General features: G+C 35.6%; 1 pseudogene across 1 annotated transcript in view; it reads left to right on the top strand.

The window, feature by feature from the left end:
- The first annotated feature begins 1275 nt into the window (after positions 1–1275).
- Positions 1276–21824, top strand: part of LOC145664521 (protein yellow pseudogene) — a 37901-nt pseudogene continuing 17352 nt past the window's right edge. Inside the window, exon 1 of the transcript XR_014127452.1 lies at positions 1276–1446. The product of XR_014127452.1 is annotated as a protein yellow pseudogene (transcript). The remainder of the gene's footprint in view (positions 1447–21824) is intronic.

The following is a 21824-nucleotide window of genomic DNA, read 5'->3' as shown; positions in this document are numbered from 1 at the left end:
TGCCTACTATGTAATTGCGCTGTTAGGGATACGACGTACTCTCCAGACTACAAGATAAGATAATCAAACTCCATCATGACAATGCCAAGCCTTGCATAGCTATGATGATACAGCAGAAAATCATGAAAATGGGACGGCAAGTCGTCCCTCAGTCCCTCTATCCTCCGAACTTGTCTCCTTCGGATTTCTTCCCGTTTGATCATCTGAAGGCCCACCTGCGAAGAGAAACATTCGACAGTGTCAGGACCTTCAGTGAAGAAGTGGTGTAAAAATCAGTCTCCTGAATTTTACCGACGTGTGTTCAAGTCATGGAAGGAACGTTGGACCACATGAGTCACAGCGGATGGAGGCTATACTGAGTGACATGGCCTCGTAGCCAAAGGATCAAAGCATGTTCACATAAAATTTCACCATCGTATTGCAATTATCAATAATGTTATAACACTGTGCAGAACTTATTGAACGCTCCTCGTACAACGATCATGATAAATGCATATATATATATATATTAAATAAATGTACCTTTAGCATGGGCACAGATCCTGGGGAACCCAGGAGATCTCCTGTAGTTCATTTGGGCCTACGCATTTGTATTAAAACTTATATTGATGTCTTGTTAGATGAAATCTCACAAACCTGAATCCCCACCCACCCCCATTAAGCAGAAACGACTGCGAAAGTGAATATATTCTATTATTTATTTGCCATGTCTTCAATACATTCAATATAAGTGCGAGAATCACTTTAAATATACAAAATGATACTCGAATTAATAATTTCTTGACAAAACTGTGAAGTCCAATGATTTTTTTTCGCGATTACGTTTCTACGAAATAATTACAGTTGTAAAATTGTCTTCCTCATTCATGTTCGGGATTGGCCCGCAAAAGTAAATTTATTATTATTATTATTATCTTTTAGCACGGAAAAAGGATGTGGTTTAAACGGAAGTGTTATCTTTCCGAACTTGCGCGTGTTTGAAATGTATTCTTTAATTCCGAGATAACTTTTCAGAGGAGATGCAAAACGAATGCAGAATAACTAAAATCCTTGAAAAAAAAAAAAAAAACAGTGCTTCCCTTCCTTCTCAGCGTCTCATATACAATAATAATAGTAATAATAAATATTATGAATACATACATATTTTTTTTTAAAGAAAAAAGTTCCATGTATCAAACTAGAGAAAAAAAAAGCGGGTCGCTATATTGGCATTCTGTACAAAAATATAACGTCCAATCACAGAGTTGCAGTTCCCTCGGCCTTGTATGATCTCACTTCACCTGCTATTGGCTGTTGTCTTTTCCTTCTCTGTGAAACAATATAGCATCGCGAGGCACAAGCAAGCAACATTATTATACAAGCACTCAGGACCGCTGCTTGTCGCGAGTGTAGTTTTGTGTCCAAAGGCACTCGGTGTGCAGCTTTTTTTTCGTAATATAAAGACAGGTAAGTCTTCTTCTCAATTAAGAAACTGACTGCAGTTTCTCTTATATTCATGATTTTTGCTTAACATCATACTAAATAGAAACTTAACACGCTTTTTGATCAATACAAATAACATAAAATGATAGGATCCGTTGGACCACACCGGTAATAACTAAATAAGTAAAAATAATTCAATTAACATTTAGTTTATATACAGAATTGATTCTGTTACGCTCCACAGACATGAAAGAAGCTACCAGCATTTAAACCATAAGAGTTCAATAGTTTTATGGAGCATTAAATTTGAAAACCAGAAAGTTCATTTAACTATGTTTCCTTTAGATGTTTATTTTATTTTGTCTTTCAAAAGTTGTTGCTTCTGGATATTTATGATTTCTCTCTATCAGGTTATTTCCCAAGGGAGTTTTGACCTTTCACTGACCTAGTTGCATCACACTCCATACTTGTGTAAGAAAAGAAGGAAACCAGATATTCGAAAAATTATTAGAAATTATTTAGTAGAGGGGAGTGGCGTTTCGTGTTCTTAATATTGTTTCTGCAAGGGAGACGCAGTGGCGTGGTGGTACCCATTTACCTCTAACGTGAAGGGTCCCTTCTTCGACCTGGACCATGTTGGTTGATAACTTCTTTATGGAAATAGTTTTGTGTCGCTTCTTCATTCCAGCAATTAATCCAGTGGTTCTCAACCTTTTTTGACTGTCGACACACTACTGAAAGCCTACAGTATCGCGACATACTTGGTCGATCTTTCTAAATTAATAATAATAATACAAATTCTAAGTCTGTCCGTTTCTGTAAAATAACGAATCTATGTAGTATATTGAGCATTGCTACTGTCTCTGGAAGCCTCAGCTAGTACAGACTACTGTCTCACAATTCAACTAATTATTAAATGTTTCATGCTTTTTGAATTCTAAGATTTCGCGATACTTGTTTGTCGCGACACGCCGATTGGGAACCAATAAATTTATCTTGAGCTTCATCGTGACTATGAATGTTTCTGCTTTAAATACTTAACATCAGTATTGATCTAATTTTACGGTTACAATTTAGGGGGAACAATCCTGGCATCCAAGAGATTAATGGTATATAACACAGAATACTTTAACATATAGAATAAAACATTCCTTTCATTATTATTTTCAGTTTGATCGTGGTTCCAAGCGTTAACATGTTTACCCACTCATTTTTGTGATTACTCAATGGCAGGATGATCACATTTGTAATGAAGGATCATAGGTTCGATCGCTGCCATGTGAGCTTGCGCTGAAGATGTGGGGAGGGTTCTCGGATTACTTAACTTTGCTTATTTTGTAGTACTTGATTAGTATGAGTGTATGCTCTTTTCAGACGGTAGTCCAGCAGAGAACCTAAATTTATTCTCACACATTTTTTTTCTGTCCTTTATAAGATCTCTTTGTAAAATTGGATTGAAATCCTCTCGACCCTTATCTGTACCTAAGATGTATATAGTTTAAAGATATTTCGACGTTTAAGTAAATTTAACATTCGAACTGATAGGTTCCAATATTTAAACCTCTTATTAACCTAGTTTCTATATCTGAACCTTGAACCTGTGTCAGAATGCTTTCGAACATTGAAGGGCATTAAGTCTACTTAATCGGTTCGAAAGATAGTCGTATGGCAAGCGAAATTGACAGTTGAGCGCATTTTCATGTTTGTCATCGTCCTATGCTTATTTGTTTTTCGTACTTACGATAGTTTTGACGTATTCTTACATTTTTGCGAATTTGCCATTGGAATTTTGATCATTCGTACGTTGTGATACCTCATTAACATTTTCATTTTGGTATAAGGTATCCTGAGAATTATAATTCTCTTTTTTCTTCTTCAAAATTTCAATCATACCTCTTTTGCTGTTGATTTATTTGCCCTGCCTCCAGGACTAGTGGCCAGTGCATGTGCTTTTGATGGTGCCGGGTTCGACTCCCGGTTGGGGAGTACAATATATTGAATTTTATAATTATTCATTTCATTATCAGTTTCCTTTAGCCTAAAAGCCATAACCGTGGGACGTTAAACTCAAAAAAATAATTCTTTTGCTTTGTCTCACTGTCAGTACAGGGTGTCTGTGAAATCAGAAAATGGTCATGAAAGTCACGAAATTTCACTTTGTAATTTTAGTAGACACCCTGTAATATTTTTTGCAACTAGTATGTTACAAGCGGCCTAGGAGAGAGAGATTTGACTGGACTTCACTCTTCGTGTGTAGTAATATAGTTTTGAATTACATTAAGCTATAGGCCTATGTCTTACATAGTGGCTTTGAACAGTGATTGTCCTCTGCAGATAAGTGCGGATCCCAATGCGAGTACAGATAACGTAAGCTGCGTTCTTACGTCTCATCTAGACTTGACGTTGAAAGATACTAAGCCCCATATATATATATATTCATCGAGATTGTTTGATTGGGTAGAGCAATGGTCGCCAAACTTAAGCTTCTGAGCTTTTTAAATTCTACTGTAAGCTACCTAGTTTTTTTATATATTTTTTAAAAAAAGAATCCTACATTTGTTTAAATAGTCTGGAGGAATCAAGGTTAGCCAACTGAAGCGTTAATGCGATTTATCGAAAATATCCCCGCAAGCTACTAGTAGCTTGCGATCGACTATTTGATGATCACTGGGCTAGAGGAATTCTTACAAGCTTTCCTTATTGATTAATCCAAAGAATTTTTAGTGTTAAAGGAAGCGTTGAATGTGAAATGTTTGTCTTATTTAGTCTATTTGTTGTTTTACTTAATCTATCCATATCTTAGTCTGTGTCAGTGACGTGGCGTGATAATTTGACGATTGTTACCGGTTGTTGATACTACAAGTAACTCTTGTTTCTCAATATCAGAAAATCTAGTACTCACTTTTTCTTTCAGCGTATCAACCATTTCAAACTATAGGCATTGGCAAAGTGATCTCAAAGTAAAACAACAACAACAACAACTTATACCCTTTTCCAGTAGCGTAACTTGAAGCTTCAGTGCCCCCGCAACCTTTAGTTATGCGCCCTAGTTTCTATATATTTTGCGCCCCTGGAGCTCGTGCGCCCCCGCCCCCCACCGCGAGGGTTGCGGGGATGCTATTTACGCCTATGCCCTTTTGTATAATCAACGGACGTTTCTAAAATGAAATTAAGTCTATGGGCATAAGAATGAAAATATAATTAATAAGAGGCTGCAGTTCCCTACTTCACCAACCATAACTGGAGTTTCATCGTATGTTTGAGCAACAAGTTTTCCGTATTGAAAATTAGACAGTCAAGCTGCGGCACGATGAAGACTATTGCACAGTTCTTTTTCAACACATTAAACTGCATCGAAGTCCAAATTCAACTATTAGGTTAGCGGCTAGAGTTGGAAATTTGTTGCATCGAAAGTTTTCTATATTAAATTAAAAACAAAATATTTTCAACTTAATTAGCATAAATCCTAAATAATAATAATAATAATTACTCGAATTGGAAGGAGCGCGGGCAACACCTCTGCTTTGCTCTAATTATCATTACTATTCCCCCTTGCTCTTGAAACAGTTCCTATATAGCACAATGTGTTTCATCAGTAGGCATTTCTGTATATTTAATGGCACTTCAGGGACTGACAATATCTTTGCTCCTTCAGGCATGAGACAACCATCTAAATTTATATACTGTTTAAACAGAAATAAAATCCCAATTAAAAAAAATAATGCCCATAAGCTCAAATTAACATTCAATGAGGAACTTTATTTTGAATCAAAGTAAACCTATATTAAATTTTTGTTAGAATATCCTATGGAATATATTATTCTTGTTCACTGTTGCTGTATTATTCAAATTTAAAGATAACGTATTAACATACAAAAGTTGTGTAAAAATGATAGATTAACATATGAATAATGCACTGGAACATCAGTCTCACTGTAGCACGTGTTAAATGCTATTAGTGTGAAAACCTGCTACTTATATTTGTCCGAAATTGTATGCTGTTAAGACAATGAAATAACCTTATGAATACTGAAATTGCAGTCAAGTTTCTATCCTTAGAATGGAGAAGCAAACAAAACAATATAGTAGAATTACCGCCCGCTCGATCCTCGACAGCGAGAGGAGAGCGAATAGACTCCTAAGCGGGCGGTGAGTAGAATATACTTGTTGATGATATTCTAGATTCTCCTTGTTTTGACAGGGAACGTTCCTATTTTTTCCTGTTCCACTCAGCCGAACGGTAACATAAGGGCCATTCCGAAAGTCCAAATACGAGTTCACAGGATGCTTCTCGCTGGCACACTGAAAGGTGCTTCTGGAGTGAATGACCGCTATCGGGGTTCGCGTTACCTCTGAAATACGCGGTAGCAACAAAAGTACGCTCCTATTTGGTGTTGGCATGTTGCATTCGTTCACATGTAAATGAAGCATAGGCCATCCAAACTCTTTTTTTTAAAAAAAAAGAAAAGAAAAGAAAAAGGAAAATGTAAACATCTTCCCATGTTGATAATGAAATTTGAAGATATATGAAAACAACGAAAAACTGTAATATTTTTACCGTTACCGCCGGTAACAGCGGTAATACGCACTACACGTCCCTGGAATGATAGTTTTTTAAAGCTTTTACTTCGCATGTGATACTTTACCTGGATCCATCAGATTGCATCTTATCTTATTCCAAAGTGATTCATCTAGTACTGAGTCAACCTATTCCTTTGTCAGAACAATAAAGTAAAATGTTCGTATTAGATTTGATGCTGTAAGAAGCTCTGCTGTAAGGAACGTATAAATGTATAGTTTCACATGAGATTCGAAGTCTGGTTTGCATACCTATATTTACCTGGGAATTGAACAGTTTTTTTTTTTATATCAGGGATTGTTAGGAATTAGTGCCAACGATTATCTTTACGATTATCTCATCTACGATTATCTTAGGTAGAAGCGTCTAATTTAGGGTTTAGCAGCTAAGGGACTTCCAAAATATGAGTGCGTGTTTTAGGGGAACAGGGGTGTGTGTGATTTATATCATTATTGTTTACGATTTAATGTTCCATAATTCTTATAAATAGTAAAGCATTGATATATATAACTTTTAAGTCAGTATTATGCCTTTCTACATATTAAAGTTCGCTTTTTTTTTTTTCAGAATGGCTATTTCGTTTGATACTTCGATATAGGTCTGACTCTACTGAGAATTTAATAGGTTACATTGATTTGTTTCCATGCGACCCCGAAGCAGTAGTTGTCACATTGTCTTGTCTTAAAGGAGATAACCAAAACGTACATTTAATATTATTATGACTGTAGGACATGCACATAATTGTATAAGATTTCTTTAAATTTTTTAAATTTATTTTTACTTAAACAGATTAGAATTTTAAATAAATTTCATAGTTTAATGCATGGTACTCACAGGGGAGGGAGAGGTTTTGACACAAAGTTCCTGATTGAAATTTTAGGGGGAGAAATAGCGTGAAACATTTAAACCGTTATCAACAAAAATTTGTAATAATATATACAGGAACAACACTGTGTTGGGATTACGTATTATATTTCTATACTTTCGGCGTCTATGGCCATATTAGCCCGTTACATATGAGGGACGGCATCCCTTTGCGATCACACTTACCGGGAAGTTTGGGAGGAAGGAAGCGGGATGATTATGCAACGTACAGTACCATCCTGACATTTGCTTGATGGGAATAGAATAACTGTCCTAAAAAAGCTTGCACTTTCGACAGTGTCCCACCGGGAATCGAGCTCGGGACCTCTCTCACCAAAGGCCAGAGCATTAGCGACCGTATGTGAGGGGGGGGGGAGCTTATTGGGCAAGTAGTTATTCATTTTGTGGCGACATACCTCAGAAGAATCCCAGTGCCCCTAGACTTGACGGGAATGAGCATTTTCTTAATGTGACGAAAGTTAAAAATCTAAAAAGATACGAGAAGATAAAAGAAACTTCTTGATTTATAAAGAACCCTAATCAGCTAGACAAAATGGCTTGCACTTAAATGTTATGTTTACAATGTAATGCAACAGAATAAACTTCCCTCAGCGCTACTTCCAGCTTTCTAAACTGGAATTCATCACCCCTTTTTAAGTTCTCTAGGACTGCGCCAAGCAATATAATGTTGTTGCCACTATGCGCAGGTAAGTGATTTGAATTGGTTGTAGTACCAAGACTAAATTTGAAGCTTTTTTTTTCTCATATTATATCTCACAACACTGCCATATCCTGGACGTAGGTTTATGGACTATGCGGTATAATCTTTACGGGGTATTAGGATGCGAAGGTCGTGAGTAACAGTCAGGTTTAATATAATACTCAATTCTGAAGGTTAAATGTAAAACGATTTAGCCACCTGTTTATTGTTCATTATCGTAAACGTAACATATTACATAACTAATAACATATTTATTAATTACCCAGCTTTGAATTAATAAATCACATGAGTAATTCAAGCATATACTCATTTTCGAAGTTCCGCATGTCTTTCTCTTAGAAAATTGCATACATAATGTGATACCCTTTGTCTTCCACATATGTAGTTCATTTTCTTATGGTCTTTAAGAAATCAGTTTGTTTTTACATCGTCTCTCTCTCTCTAATAATTTTGTTATTCGAAAGCGTTCGAAGATTTTATGATGTGTTAGTTACATTGACGGTATATAGGTCTAATATACAAGACTTGTGCGGAAAGTAAGAATACAAATGACACAAAATATTTATCACACAACTACAACTAGGAATATATCACGTGGAATATATCAACTAAGAATATATAAATATAATTCCATAAAACCTGTGGCATTTAGCTAAACTTTCAAGGAGAAAGCAGACTTTGGTAAATGAACTTCAGGGCCATCTTTCGTGAGGTAGTAGTGCACATTTAAAGTGTTAATATTACAAACTGGGAGAGGGCAGTGGCCAAAGTAGCAGAGAAAAAGCGTCTTAGTTTGACTCGCCGCATATATAATATAAGGCGTGAGGTTAAGTGACAGCGTGAGGAGGATTAACGACTCACGTGCAAGGGATTCCGGATTCGATCCCCACTCGAGTAAACTTTTTTTTTGTTTTAACCATTAAAGTAGCCATTTGTAACTACAAGTAAAATATAAATTCATCATATGTTTATAATTCATAAAACAATAGAAATGTTCAAATCAGTTGTAAACCCTTTCAATGTTCCATATTAACTAGCAACAGGATGTAACCTATTCCGTAAATGTATTGGTATCACGAATTATATTATGGCTACCACAGTCGTTGTATGAAAAATGTTCTTGACGCTTTGTCTATATCTGTGGACACTGCGAATTCCAAGGGGGAGGGGGAATTCCCCTTTGGTTATAACATACATCCAGTATTATCAACTAGAACTTCCAATAGAATTCAAAATAACATATGAAGCTCTCTAGCAGAGGAAATGTTTAACAATGTAAGACATGAAATTTTCAGTTCTCCCTTTGTCTCACTATCACTTAAAAAAGAAGTGTAACAAATTTGAACACTGTTACAGGTAAGAAAAATTGTTTCTATGATTCTTAGATGTTACTGGAAGTCGATCAGCCGCAGTATTGGCCTAGCATGTGTAAATATAAAATGAAGTCTTTAAACACTTTGTCTGCCATGGGGGTCATCTGGGACCGGCACAGAGATTTTCGCTTAAGCCGCGTCGGTCATACCTGACCGGCGTTTGAAGGTTTCATTTGGAGACATATAAAGATGACCGGCATGGCGCCCTGAAGTAATAAAGTACTTACCACGTCGCGCCGGTCACATAGGACCGACACTATAAATTTGCACTTCTCAAAATAACCGATGTTCAATTTTCAAAATGATTATAACAGTCCTCCATATTAATGCAAGCACAACTCTATAACATGCATGGCGTGAATGGCAAAATTTCAAAATTAGGAATGGCGGTCACGCCTCACGATCCTGTAATTTAGGCTAAAAACGGATGATTATGAAATTCGTGGAATAATGTGGGAGTAAACGGGAAAATTCCAAGAAAACCCATGAACATGTTTCCCATGTTAAAAGGATGCTAATGTTACCTTGTGTTTGACAATGTCGAAGGCTGTATATTTGACCTGTCTCCCTGATCGGAAACTGCACCACATGTCATTGGTTACGTTTAGTGTATGGAACCATTTGTTTTCCCTATAAGATAAGTTTTCAGTTTTACTCTATAAAATTGCATTTTTTTAAATTTCTGTTCTCTCAACTTTTTTTTCCCTAACTTGCTTTCGTTAACCTGAACTTTGTATTGTTAAACGTGGGTACTGTGGATAATCTCACAGTTTTCCTGTTGAAAAATCTTATTCGTTCAAACACGATACATAATATTTAAATCATTAAATCAAGGAAATATATCTGTTTCAGAAAGGAAATAAAATGCTTCACTTGAAAAAGATAAATTAGAATAAAACTTGAATTTCAAATTAGATCGTATGTTCTATTGCGCAAAAACTTTATGGTACATCCAGTCACCTAGCAAGTTTATGTGTGTTGTCTACTAAATTTTCTTCACCTGCTCGTAGTAGACAGTGCTTTTCAATACCTTAAATCATGTTCATAAACTATTTAAAGCTATGCTCTAGCTTTCTTTCCAGCTTATTGCTAATTTTCAATCACATCTTTCCATGGTATTTACATTCTGGAACGTGCTAACCTATTAATAGTTGACACAATTTACCTCCTTTTTCTGTGTACACTCTAAGCTTCTATATTTCGGCTCCTTATCCACTTGCAACAACCTCTAAGTCGTGTCATCAGAAAATCTTCTTAAATACATGTTGCACTATTGTAATTTGTTCAAACCGCCAGAAAAAGGCTTGAGTTTGCAAAAGCATCCTGATCATGGATCAGTCACTTGTAGACGTCCTGAAGAGAAATATTGCTTGTAGTTGACCATTTTTGTCTAAGGGAGGACCAGGGTTAGACAGGAGTCTCATCCATGAAAAATTGATAATTCAGCCATTAACTATTACATTCCTATGTAGATGGTTTTCTGTTTGTAATAACAAAAATTCCTGAATTATGAACAAATATTTAACATAAAGTGGGCTTACCAGTTAACTCACCACCCTGGGACCAAACCCTGGTCAGATAAGTCGATTAAACCTAACATCACTATTTCATAACCCCTAAATTGTATAGCATCTCTATAACGGTAAAAGGTTTACCGTATTAGTTCAATAAATTCAAGTTACCAAAATCAGTTTCGACCACAAGCTGCTCTAGTGACTCTGTTCAACAAAATACTGTCTGTATATTGAATAAAGGACAGTAGACTTTCACACAAATCACACATTTACGGTGTATGTGTATCATTTGCTATAACGGACAAACGAAAAGAGAGGAAAGCGAAACTTCGCACGAACCAATTATAAGGAGGGGGACATCTTTGCATGTATTAAACAAACACTGAATAAACAGTGTTGCCAACCCAATATAAAGTTGTTTTTCAAATGGCACTAAGTCAGATTACTACACATTTCAAACCAACATGTCAAACGAAGACTTAAAATACCATATTATATAGTGTGGCAAACTAAGGATGTTATAGTATCACAAATATCCCAAGTTTGGAAACCTCTATCACACATACAACACAATAAAGATGGACAGGATAATACACATCGAAAGTCCTTAGCGTTGCATGCCATGCTCATAGTATGACTTTTTTCGAATTAATAGGAACGAAGTTACCAGGGCTTGAACATTTGAGTTTTTTTCAAGGGCTTTATTTCGAAAAAAATGTGAGATAAGTATCATATCTAGCTACATGTATTGTTTGCAATAAATGTATAAATTATTTTGCCGTTAACAGCACTTCGATATCTCAAATCGTTCTGGAGATATAATAAACATTGGTGAAGTTTGCAACACTTCTTAAATCATATAATTACGAGAGCTTGTTGTAATTACAACTACTAAAAGCTAGCTACAATGTTATAAAAGAGAAAGAAAACAATCATTTTAATTTTTTTTCATAAATACAGCATTTTCAACAGTATCAATGTTTATTGTATCTCCGGAACGGCTTGAGATATCGAAATGCTGTTAATGGCAAAATAATTTGTACGTTTATTGCAAACAATACATTTAACAAGATATGATACTTGTCCCAAATTTTTTTCAAAATAAAATCCTTCAAAAAATTCGAACTTTCAAGCCCTGGGTACTTCGTTTCTATTCATTCAAAAAAAAAGTCTTACCATGATTATGGTATCCAACGCTAAGGTACTTTCAATGTGCATTATTCTGTTCATCTCAGTTATTGCTGTATGTGCGATAGAAGCTGCCAAACTTTAGATGTTTATGATATATAACATCCTTAGTTTGCAACACTGAATGATAAATATGGTATTTTAAGTTTTCGTTTGACATGCTGATTTGAAATATGTAATAATCCGACGTAGTATTATCTAAAAAAAAAAAAAAACAACTTTATTGGGTTGGTAACACTGTTGGGTGTTTAATACATGCAAAGATATCTTCATCCTCATAGTTGCTTCGTGCGAAGTTTCTTTTTCCTCTTTTGGTTTTCTCCCTAGTGTGTATCATGTATACAATTGGGTCTGCAATACTGAATGAAGAAAGAAAATCATGATCTTAAATGATAAAAAATCTAATTAAAAACTGTGATTTGTGGAGTGTGTATATTGTGGATATTGATGTAACTAATAACTGAAATGTCTTATTTTTTTGGAAGATGGGCGGTGAATGAGAAGTCTGTTAAGAGGTAGTCCACTATATTTTCATTTAGGTCACATCGTGTCGTGAGTGATTTCCTGACTAATCCAAATTTGAAATTGATCAGATTGGGGACATTGATCATGAAGCCGCAAATGATTTTGTCCTGTTTCTCCATTCACATAAGCTAATCAACTTTCTAGAAACTGATCCACGTTTTTTTTCTATCAATTTATAGGGATTCGCTTACTTTTAGACGAATTATTTAGAACAGTGATGGCCAACTTTTTAAAACTAAGGCGCCACATCATAGAAATTTCTATGTGGTGATGGTCGCAACTTCATGATACTTTACGTTTACAATATACACTCATAGCACCCTAGCCTAGAAATCGTCGAATTTACAGGTGTCTATTAAAACACCGATAGTCAAAACACCTACATTCAAAAACACAGACAACGAAACATCGACACTCAAAACACCGATATAGCGAAATCATATTTCTACGAGTCTAACCTAACCTAACTCTATCCAACCTTACCTAAACGACGTTTTTGACGTGTCGGTGTATTGGCTGCACCCCCAAATTTATATAATTCAAGATTTTTCTCAGAATATTAGTTGAAGAAAGATATTTATTCCAAGTACGTAATAACACGACCCTGACTGTAGGTTTTTCCCATTTTGTTCATCTAATATCCTATCTTGAAAATCGTGCGGGCAAATCCTGGATAGAACCAATTTTAAGAAAGCTTGCTTAGTTTCTTTCGAAAATTGCAATTTATAAAATGTTATTGTAGCATGATTTAAAATATTTTTGCAACGATGCCGGGGTTGAGACGGGATTGTCAACAAAACCAACATGACTATAGCAAACAAAGGAATATATTTTGGTCCTTTGAAATTTCTCTTGTAAGTCCATGTAAGACGACGTAGCCTATATAACTCGTGGGTGAGATTCAGTAGTGTAATTCCAGATTTTTTCAGAGGAAGAAAGGGGGGCAAGATTGTCCAGACATAATTTCACGTTTTTTATTAGTATAATATAATACAATTTATCAACAAGCATATATCTCTCGTACTCAGGGAGGAATTCCACTTTCCTGTTCTCCTGAAATTACGCTCTGGTGAGATTTTGAAAGGAGAGGCAATTCATACCTGAACGTGACTATACAATATTGGTGTTGCCAGGGCTTAAAACAACTTGGTGGCTACACACCATTGCTATGCAAGCTTCAACAATCAGACTATAAGATATATTCTCTAGTTATTGGCAATAATTGAAGTCTGGAAATGCTGTATCTTCTGCTACATTTAACAATACTTTCTCCTTAATGTTGTATAGAGCATTGAGTTGGTTCTTTAACTAGCCCAAAGCAAAATATACAAATTTCCCAGTAGTTAATGTTTTGGGTTACGTATTGAAAATAAAATGCATGCAAACATAATATTTAATGTTTTGTTTAGCCAGGACGACACTAAGCTTTCGTGTACTCGTATGATTAGCATGTGCCTCCTCAGTGTGTGTGGTGTCTCGGATTCGATTGCTACTGGAAGCACAATATTTTGGTTGACTAAACTCGTGACGAGATTGAAAGCCTGCTACGATAAAGTTCAGTCTAAAAAGACAGACACTAAGATAACTGCAATGGGAATCGATCAGCTGACATCATATAATTTAACTAAAAGCAATATGAAGCCTAAAAATCTGTGTGTGTACGATTTATAGACAATAACTTTCTTAGATTGATTTTTACCAGTCAAGTTGACAGACAATTCGCGTGTTCATGTGTGTAATATAAACAAGGACTTGGGCACGCATGAATGCGTCCCTGCGAGCGGCAACGGAGACACTTGCACAGAGGAAATACATGCATGGCGTAATGTTTCCGGTACTTTTTTCTCTTTAATTTCACAATTAATGAATCCCGTGTGAGAACTGGCATTGGCCTATTTGAAAGCAATTAAGTCTCGTAGTTATAAAAAAAAAGCTGGTTAACTGAACTCCCTGACGCAATAATTAGTCTATTCATACAGAATCTAGTTTTTTGTTGTATGTGAGGATAAAAGCTACCTGAAAAAATATTTGACAATGAAATAATCTTTAACGTCTCACGATTATAACGTATCGGCTAAAAGATATTGCGATGATGGAAATGAATGCAATGGTGGAATGAAGAGTGTAGGAAGAATTGGGAACTCTCCGAGAAAACGACGCACACTGTGTTCGTCCATCACAGGGCCCACTTGGCGCGAGCTAAGATCAAACTAGGAACCCCACTCACCAAAGTTAAACACGCTAACATTGAACTACCGTGGCCCCTTATTGACAATGAGATTTGAAGAGAGAGAGACTTTAATCAAGAGGGCGGTAAAATGGATGGTATTTAAGTTTTGAATGCAGTATTGGTGCGTTCCTAGGAATATGTTATCTGCTACAAAAACTGTCCTCCAATGGAGAAGATGGAACAATTTTTCCTCTACAGATCTTTGTTCTCCTAGATCCCGTTTCACAGAACTTAGTCATTCAAGTATCTTTTGCAAGTCTTAAAATACTGTACGTATGATGAGCGGAGCAGTATTGTCATACTGGGTCATTTGTAAACAATAATACCAACGCTGTTGCCCCTACTTTCTTTATATATTTATGATAAATAAACTAAAAATTCTGGCAGCTGTACGACGTATTACAACACTAGTACGTCTGTAAATTAGGTACTTGGTTTATAGCACTGCATACCGTCATACTTGACAAATAATTGGGTAAAATAAAATATCATTGCGATAATAGTTTGAGTCTCAAAACTAAGAATATTAGAATTTTGAGGTTCTAATTCAGGCAAAATAAATGTACATTTCGGGAAAATTGTATTTTCGTATATAAGTATTTGTTAAAATTGCAAAAGCACACGTCGCTTTTCTATTCAATTGTGTTTGTCCTTACTTGAGACCTTGTTATGAGAGTTTAATCTCCTCGCTGTACTCTGAAACGATAATTCTAGCGCTACCACTGCTTTGGAACTTCCCTAATTGTTTTCCTCAATATGTCATGATTACGTAGTTAGTTATTTAATATCAACTTAAAATATTACATAAAATATGAAAGCACTCACAAGTCGACGTTTATGGACACAAGCACTAGTCTCGGTATGCTCTGTGTAAACAATTTTCCAGCGTTTTTATTTCACTAACATTGTACACTTGTTTTCTTTTCAGGATTCTTAAGTCAGAAATTCCTTTCTTAGGCTTATAGTTTGCTGTACAGGCATATCATTTTCACGATACAAGTTCTCTGTAGGTCTACGTCCAGGGTTCCACCGACCTGGAACGATCTGGAAGTAAGGGAATTCACCTTACTTCTAAGAAGTCCTGGAAAGGTCAGGGAATGTCTAGACCTGGAAAACTTAGGGAATTTTAAGTATGGATTTTTACCTCTCGGAATACCCTCAGTTTTGCCTTCCCCGGCTATATGGTAGGGAATATTTTATAAAATAAATTTGTTTCGAAAAATTTCTACCTCCTCTCTCTCTCTCTCTCTCTCTCTCTCTCTCTCTCTATATATATATATATATATATATATATATATATATATATATATATATATATATATATATAATATAATATAAACATGCATAGTAAATGAGAAACTCCCTGGTCGCGAAAAACAAAGTTGCATTTATACATCATATATAGATGTAAAATTCGTAAACCGTTACCTGGAAAAAGTGCTCGCCAAATAAGTGGAAACCCTGATGTTTTGTACAGTCTGTCAGTGCTAAAAGAACTGAGCTCCAATTAAACCAACCAACTCATTTGGCATTTAAAGCATTTCAATTTACGAATCATTATTTTATCTTGGTAGTATAGTATTAAATAAAGATTATTGCTGCTTTAAAAGTTTAATTACAAGAACATCTATTTAAGTAACTGAGCATACTAGCGAAAAGATTTAGACTTTCCTAATTTTCTAAAGGACTGTAATCTAGAAGTCCTTACATATAGCCAAACGTTTAGCACGTATATCGTAAGTGCACTTGTCTAAGGTATCGGTGTTCATCTAGGATTGTGATGCAATTAGTTTGCTACTTGAGCTAGGATGAATCGATATCAACATCAGAAAGCTAAAATTTACTCTATGTACTAATCCAGTCACTACAGACCAACAAAAGACTGCCAAGAGCCCCATGTGAGGCATGTTCAAATGGGTAATCGCACCATCTCCCACTTGAACATGCGAAACATGCTGAGTCTTGTGCAGCCCTTAGTTGGTTTGCAGTGACAAATTCTTAGTTGTTAAAAAAAAAAAAAATATTTTGTCTTTCGTTGGTATACCTCTTTTGTCTTCATCGCCCCTCTCAATGAATGAGTCAACTAATTTTTTCACTTTTGCAGTCGTGTAGGATTTCAAGTCTTATTTTTGGTTCCAAATAATACGTTGTAGTACGTAAACAAAGCTTAGACCAGTACAGGGTTCACTTATTTTCGTGTAAATACGTTACCCTATCTTTGATCATTTGCAACTGAAGTTCCTTCTTTCCCAAATTAAATTGAAATTCTCTTTCATTATAATATTTATAAGTCAACGTAAGATTCTTCATAGTTGCTAGTTGTCATGATGATTGTTCAAGTTCCATATATAGGTCATAGCTTTGGAACCAGCGTAAACAAATTATGCTGGAAGTGCTGGTGGGAGGATTAGAGGCTTAGTATAAAAAGTTCGTCCCTAAAATGGAGATTCATTTGTTCAAACCCTCTATATTAGTTTTGTAGTGAATAAATGGGCTATAAATGCACATGAGTTCTAAGAGATATGACAAACTCCGTGTGCATAGTTTCCTCGGGGTTCTCCCGTTTCCTTCCACTTTCTTCATTCCACCATTTTCACTCATTTTCTCATAATCGCAATCTGCTTTAGCCTACCCGGCATAACCGTGCGACGTAAACTCGGATTTCACTTTTTCTATGGGATATATCTGATCCTTCTATGAGATGTTTACGCTATGTTCAAAAGTCCAATTTTCTTTGTCCAATCCAATGTAAGGCGTTATGTGCTTTCTTTATACGTATAATTCTTAATTAGTATTTTGAGTTTACTTTTTGGACTCAATACTTGTAAATTGTACTTTCTTCTCAATTCGCTATTAAAACTAGCTGTAGCGTCCAAGCCATTGACACCGCACACTAAAGGCTAAAATCGTGCTTAACTAAACACACTGTTTACATTTAACAAATTTGTTTTGAAATTGCCCACCAACTACCCCAAACTCCACACAATATTTTTTTTTTTAAATGTAATTATTGAAGACCTTAGTTATACACAGCAATCCCACAGGTAGCGACATATCACCATGACTATTTACTATTACGAATTAGCATAAGCGGTTAGCTTTGGCGTGGGAGACCCGGGTTCGATTCGCGGTGGGAGCTCATGTAGTTCGGATTTCACTCTAATCAGTAGGTCTCGTTGTATAGCCTCGCTGCTGAAAGGGGTGTTAAAATCAACTCAACTCAATTATCATAAGACACTCTGAGACGTTTCCGTGTATTACAGCAGCGTAGCTTGATTTACGGCACATAGGACGGGTAGTTTTACAACCCCCAAAAGTAGTTATCTTTCCCCTCCCCGTATCAGTTAAGGCAAAAATCGGTGTACACAGCTAATTAAATGAATTTGTTATTGTCATAACAATCTACTTTTAAACTGTACTTACAAACCGTTTTCAGACTTAACACTCTGTAACCGTGTAACATTCTAACGTAAGATATTGACGTTAGTGACATGTTTTTGTCTTATAAACAGGATACTTAGTTAAAGAAATCCTAATTTGGCTGGAGCTGATTTAAAACACCACATTTTAAAGCACACTTATTAATACAGAATAATCAAGCCCATAAGTTTTTTTAATGCTAATATGGTACTTGAGTAGTTCAGTTAATACGTATGTTTGTTTTGTACCATTTGTATATTCTGTTAATGCTATCCGACAGCAAGTACTTCGTATGTATCCATATTGGGAGAGAGGGGCGGCTGTTTTAATACGTGCGGTCTCACATTTATTGTCAATAACAGCATAGTTTTCGGTATTGATTTTGAAGTAGTTACAGAATTACTTGAATTAACAAATTCATTTGAAGGAAGATACGTAGAAGTGACAATGGAAAGTGATGTATGGGCAAACTGATCACATGTCATACATGCAGCCAAAGCTCTCCGTTGGCCGTAAAACCATTGAATTATATATCGTTCAAAGCATTAACTTGATGTAGAATATTGAATTATTTTCATACATGAGCACTGTACTCAAAATTTTGTTAACATTGTGTCTGGAAGTCGAGAGAATTTGTAAGAACGTCTTCATCTCTACGAAGAAACAAAAAGGATTTCTTTTGAAAAGAATGTGAATTTGGGTAGATCAGAGACATAAGAAATCGAATAATATAAACATCTGTACATTTTTACAGTCTCATTTTGTTGAATGATATAAGAGCATTACAAGGAAAGTTACTTCAGAACTACATACAAAGGAACAAATAGATTGTCAGAGAGAGAGGTCGTTGACAAACAGATGGGGTTATCTACATTTGTGTTGGTTTGAAAAGTTATAAAAGAAACTGTTCATGACAGGTGCTTCTGACAATTTTTTTCCCATATTACCGTTGTGATTCAGGAAGATAGGTAACAATTGTCCAAAGGGAGAAAGTTTTTATGCTGCACATCTTAAACATCATGATGATGGTGCGAAAAAGACAAAATTCATGTGATTGTGGCGAGTGTTGCCAGATGCAACGAAATTGTCTCCAGATATTCTGAACAATGGATAATTAGTAGACCTTAAGGAACATCAGGGTACGTCAGATAGGTGAGCAATCTGAATAAACGTGCCAAAGCTTAGAAGCAAGTATAGGCCTACCTGCAATAACTAGTTGTGATGCTTTTGGTTCTCTCCTTATATATAAACCCATGCAATTCCTTCTGTCTACAGTACTACATGTTAATGTAATTAAAGGAATGAAAATGAAACTGAATTTTACGTCTTATGGTTACAACCTTTAGGCTAAAGACAGATGATTGATGAAAGGAATGATTATGAAATAGTTGTAGGAGTAAGAAAGTGGGAGGACCCTAGAATATATCTACCATAAACTCGCGTGGTCGTATATCCAACCAGGGACCTCTCGCACCAAAGCTGACTTTTGGCACTGAACCAACGTACTCCTAAATGTAACTAAATATATACCTTGCGTACAGAATACTATTCCGAAACGGTCTGATTGCATTGAGTTGAAAGCAACTAGTAGATTTTTTAAAAGTATTTTATTTAGTTTCTCATCCGAATCACTTGATAGTGACTCTGGCTCACTTGGTAGTGATTATAGGTCGTTATTTGTGACTCTGAGTATAAATAGTGTGGACGTATGACAAAAACTACTGTGCATAAAACACAAACCAACTTGTGCTAGAATGCTAGATTCCAAAAGAATGCTATCTAACCTACAGGGTAGGAGCACAGCAGGGGTCCGAGCGGTAGCGAGGGAGGGTTTCTGTAGACGCGTCAGCGACGGTGAGTATGCGCACAAACAAGGTGGTTTACGACGATTCACTTTGTTACAGTATCGGCTCCGAAGCCTTCGATGTATTTGGAGGATATACTAAATGCCACCCTCACTCCCCCCCCAAAAAAAAAACACTTGTTTGAAGAAATTAACGTTGGATGGATGTTTCTCGTGTCAAAGTAGTCCCATTGAAATAAAAATTTTGGATAGTGATTTTATAATTTCAAAATAAAACAAGGTTGTGACACGTAACTCAGCAATAAATTTAGTACTTGAAACGTGTTTAAAAAAATATAAGATCTATATTACAGGACTCGACAAACTACTTAGTAAGAATTATTAAATGTATGACGTTGAGAGAATTCCATGAATCTTCAACATCCGAAAATTTATACTCTGTAGTCGAAAGTAAACTTTCCAAACTAATTAAATATCATTATTTTAATGACTATAAAAGAAAAAAATAATCATCTACATAGTACGTTTCGAGAGACAAAATCTGTTCCACTCAGTGTTTCTTCCAGACATGTTTTTTGGGGGGGCACTGCCCCTCCTGGAGGAGACCAAAATAATACGTCTATAACAATAGAATAGTACCAGGAATGCCCCCCGGAATACTAAATGTGTTCCCCCGGAACATTTTTTTTTTCTGAAAGAACGACTGGTTCTACTGTAGATGATTTCTTTATGGTCCTTAATAGAACCAATTTCGAACTTAAACATTACATCTCTTGAGTTGATATCGTTCTATCTTTGATATATAAACTGTTATTCGATAATTTATATTACTAAAATTCTGGTACATTTTTTCCCCAATATTTCTAAACTTCTGAGAAAATCCTGAATGTAACAGTGAGTGGCTCTTACTCCTTACAATGCAAAATATCTGGGAGGCAAATTAGTATAAGTATAGGATATACTAGCATTAACTTTTTATTTACACCTATATACAAGATTAAGTTTGTAAATGAAAACTATTTTGACATCGAATAACCATACGCGTTAAATTGATAATGGGAAATGGCTATCTTTAGTTGTAAACATTTTAATTATCATTTAAAGCGGGTAACGTGATCTTTCTCTTTTCCTTCCCTCTTTTTTTCTTGCTTTTTTTTTTTAAAAAAAAAGCAAAAATCAACTCGATTCCGTGTAAAAATAGAGCTGTCGGCCTTCGAGGAATTGTATTTATAAAGTTTTTTTTTTTTTTTTTTTTTTAACTTTCGGCAGAGGTAATTTGAGTTTTTTTAAAATTTTCTTTTCTTGGCAGCGTTAAATAGTGTTACAGGATGCCTGTCTGTCTTGTAATTGAACGGATGAGAAAATGAGTGTGCGAAGAGGACAAAAACTAGTCGACATGAATAGAAATGATTTTCCAGTTGTTAAGACCGTAGACCTTGCTACATGTTCAAGGTCACAAAAACATGTTTTGGCTTTGTGTTAGGAAGGTAAAAAGAAGTGCATTTAACTTTTGCTCACACGATACAAGAAAGTCAATGTGCCACTATCTGATCGAATAATTAAATAGGCATAACAATGAAAAATTTAGTGTTAAAAAATATTACTCCCTAAACAATGAACATTTTAGGCTATGTTCACAGACTATTTAAGTTCTTTATACGCTTGGTGGAAATCTTAAAACTTTTAAATTGTCTGCCATGGGGCCAAGATCAGCATTTTGCTTTAGAATATGAAATTAAGAAGACTAAGAAATAGCTATAAGCAAAGCACTAGTATTCAAAACGAATAGTTAATCATCTATATATTGAATTGAAGTCGAGGGAAGGCAGGGTGCGAATTGGCGGGGGGGATGCCAGGGATTTCCCCCCTGACAAAAATCTTTCCCACCATGGAGAAGAAAAATTTTATCCCTGGCAGGGATAACTTTTTCCCCCTCTGGAGTATTTTTAAATGGACATAAAGATAAGATAGAAAAAGGGAACAATTCTTACTTTGCGTAGCTAACCTAAATATTACTTGAGTGAAAATTTATGAAAGATCTCACATCTCAACTGTTTTGTACTTGTTAGTATATATATGTGTGTGTGTGTGGGAGGACTGGGAGCGCATATGGGTGAAATTCATCCCCCCCTGGGAAAATTTTTCAATTCGCACACTGAGGGAAGGTAACAATAAAGGCAATTG

This window comes from Thermobia domestica, chromosome 11 (assembly GCF_964235325.1).
Source record: "Thermobia domestica chromosome 11, izTheDome1.hap1.1, whole genome shotgun sequence".
NCBI lineage: Eukaryota > Metazoa > Arthropoda > Insecta > Zygentoma > Lepismatidae > Thermobia > Thermobia domestica.
The sequence above is the reverse complement of the archived record's forward strand: the minus strand, read 5'-3'. Positions and strand labels throughout refer to the sequence as shown.